The 3234-nt window shown below is 43.1% G+C and overlaps 1 long non-coding RNA gene across 1 annotated transcript; it reads right to left on the bottom strand.

Moving 5' to 3' along the window:
• Positions 1–331: 331 nt before the first annotated feature.
• LOC135232014 (uncharacterized) lies at positions 332–2168 on the bottom strand. The gene is made up of 2 exons (XR_010322543.1): positions 1680–2168; positions 332–670 (listed from the first exon to the last, which is right to left on the bottom strand). It is a non-coding gene; the product is annotated as an uncharacterized LOC135232014 (long non-coding RNA).
• Between the last annotated feature and the right edge of the window lie 1066 nt (positions 2169–3234).

Below are 3234 nucleotides of genomic sequence, written 5' to 3'. Positions count from 1 at the left end.
TATCACACCTGGGTGGTACAAATGGTTAATGAACTTGGCTTCTAACAAAGTTTGGACATTCGAGTCCACCCAGAGGTGCCTTGGAAGAAAGGCCTGGTGAAAAATCAGCCATTGAAATCCCTATGGAGCACAGTTCTGCTCTGATACACATGAGGTCTCCATGAATTGGAAACAACTCAATGGCAACTTTTTGTTGCTGTTTTACTTGGGTACCAGTTACATTGCTCAAGCAACGAATGTGTGCTGGGCACCACACCTATGTTACCAATCACCAATCTGACACGAAATGTCTTTGTCTTTTCCCGAGTAAAAGTACACTTGAAAGACAAACTTTATCTTCAGCAAGCTTTATTTTGCTTGAGTCAAGCCAAACGAGTCAGTGGGGGACTACGCCTCTCCAAAAGACTGACTTGAAAAGGCAAGCAAGGCTAGGGCGTATATGGGTTCCATGGAGACAACAGAGTAATGAATATTTAGTGGGCTTCCTTCAAGGGGCAAGTACTTCTCAGAATGGCAGTGCATGCTAATTAGATTGCTAGCACATCTGGAATCCAAGATGGAACTTGCTGATATTCAAGGTGGAGTCCTCTCAGCAGCCCTTGGCATCGCTTATTATGGGATATAGCTCAAGCACACTGATCTTCAGCACTACATCACCATCTTCGGAGGGCTAAAGAAGGTTAAACAGAAGTGGTCACACTTTGTTCTGCTGCGCGTGCCAAGCCTATAAAGGGGGGAGGGACTAGAAAACCACTAACAAGCTGATAGTAATTCATGGGTTGTTTCAACCTTATCTCATATTTACAGGGTATGTTTCTTGTTTACCCAATTTCTAGATGATAATCTTTTAACAGCTCTTTTTTGTTCTGCCAGCACAGTTAACCCTATCTGTCTAACCTACACTATTGATAGTTCTTACGAGCCCATGTGGTTATCAAGTCCAGTTTACAGATTATGAAACTCAGGCTCAGCAAAGTTAAGTGATTTGTGCAAGGCTTTATACAGCTGGTCAGTGACTGAGTTGGGATTCAAGGCCACATCTTTCATGCTCCAAAATGTACATTATTTCAACAACTCTGCACTGCGTCCCTGTTACCTCTGGGGCAGAAGCTTAAGAATATTCTATGCAGCCACACCACATATTTTGCAGCTGCCCTCAGCAAAAGCCTGGGTGGGCCCCAGTTGGTGGAGCAAGAGGAAGTCCAGTGGAATTCATGCAGTCAATCCCCAGGGACTCTACAGCAACTCTGAACCTAAACACCAGCCATTACCCAGGAAACCAGAAGCCATCTGCAGAGGGCAGAGGCACTGTGGAAGGAGGTTCACTTGGATTCACCTCCCATCACCCTGAGATTGAGTGATGTAGAGAGAGATGGCCCTTGTGGGTGCCTCAGTGGCTGGGGTGGGGACTAGACTTTTGTTTTTAAGACCAGTTGTCACATAGCAAACAACCATTAAATCAAAAGAAACCTAAAGAACAAAGCAACAGCCAATGACTACTTATTTGATGAACATTGTTTCTGACATTATATTTCTATGATCCAAACACTCCAGGCTTCCAAATGGCAGCATCACAAAGGCAATTTACATGTAGTACACAAATCTCCAGGAAACCAAGCCCCTCACTTACTTTATAGAAACTTCTCCTAAGCCTTTCTGAAAAGCCCCAGGATGCTTACCTGTTTCCAAGAATCTGTGCTGATGGTTTCTTGCCAACCACTGCAGCAGCTGTCCAAGGCTGGATGCTACCACCATCCTCATGGAGAAAGCTACTTATATGTGACCCTCAACCAGTGGTCCACGGCTTCAGCCACATGGTGTTGGTGGGTTTAGTAAGAGACCTCTTTTAAGTTCACACATATATTCCCTTTCCATCTAGGCATGTGACTGGGGCAGGACATGGTCTAATATCAACAAACACATTGTTTCTGGAAACACAGCTCCCCTACCCTGTCGAGTCATTGAACTCTTCTTTCTCTAATGGATGATTCTATTTCTGGAGAATCGATAGTTCCTCTTGGCAAAATTGGCTTTTATCTGATAGTCTGTATATACTTAAACTCCACATAAACAGGATTCAAGGTTTTTTTTTTTTTTTTGCCTCTTCAATTAGACTCCCCAGCCCTCTTGCAAATCAGTGGATAAAAATGGATATATGGGGAAATGGAGGACCCCTCTATGCCTTTTTTTGGTCAGAAGCATAGTCTTGCTCAGCCAGGATACTCTATGGGGTTTCACACATAGGCAAAAAGAACCAGTGTTTAGCTAAGCAGCCATATGGCTTCTGGCTAGAGTCATAGATCATTAGTTTTCAGAAGGGAATTTACAGATAACCTAGATCAGTGGTTTTCAGTCACAGGCCTGGGAGGCAATGGGTTTATAATATATTAACCCAGAGGATTCCAAACATTGTCTAGATTCTGAATAAATAGCATGGTCCCAAAACACACATATAATGCTATTTTTCAAACATATATACCCCTATTGAGATTAATAAACTACAAACACACCTCAAAACATTACTGAATTCAGGGTAGTTTTAGTTATTACATATTTTCTCAAACTGCCAGAATGCTCCTTCTCAGGATAGGGACACTTCATCTCACAAACCTTGGACATATTATCAGGAGAGATTAGTCCCTGGAGAAGGACACTATGCTTGGTAAAGTAGAGGGTCAGCCAAAAAGAGGAAGACTCTCATCAAGATGAATTGACACAGTGACTGCAACAACGAGCTCAAGCATAACGATGATCATGAGGATGGCGCAGGACTGGGCACTGTTTCTGTTGTACGTAGAGTCACTATGAGTCAGAACTGACTCGACAGCACCTAACAACAACAACAACAAGGCTTTTTAAATTTTTATTATTAACATCATCTCTTCCTGGAGAAGGACATCATGCTTGGTAAAGTAGAGGGTCAGTGAAAAAAAGGAAGACACTCAATAAGATGGATAGACACAGTCAGTGGCTGCAACTGTGGGCTCAAACATACTACTATTGTGAGGACAGCACAGGACCAAGCAATGTTTCCTTCTGTTATATACAAGGTCACTATGAATCAGAATGGACTCAACAGTACCTAACAACAACAAAAAATACCTCTCACAAACTCCCAGCTCAGGCTGGCCCAGCCAGTTTCCTTGCTGGCCTCTATATACGTCCAGCATGCTTCTGCCTCTAGGCTTTTTGACAGTGCTGTTGCTTCTTCCTGATGTCCCACCTCATCTTGGC

This window comes from Loxodonta africana, chromosome 7, assembly GCF_030014295.1.
Source record: "Loxodonta africana isolate mLoxAfr1 chromosome 7, mLoxAfr1.hap2, whole genome shotgun sequence".
Lineage (NCBI taxonomy): Eukaryota > Metazoa > Chordata > Mammalia > Proboscidea > Elephantidae > Loxodonta > Loxodonta africana.
The sequence above is the reverse complement of the archived record's forward strand: the minus strand, read 5'-3'. Positions and strand labels throughout refer to the sequence as shown.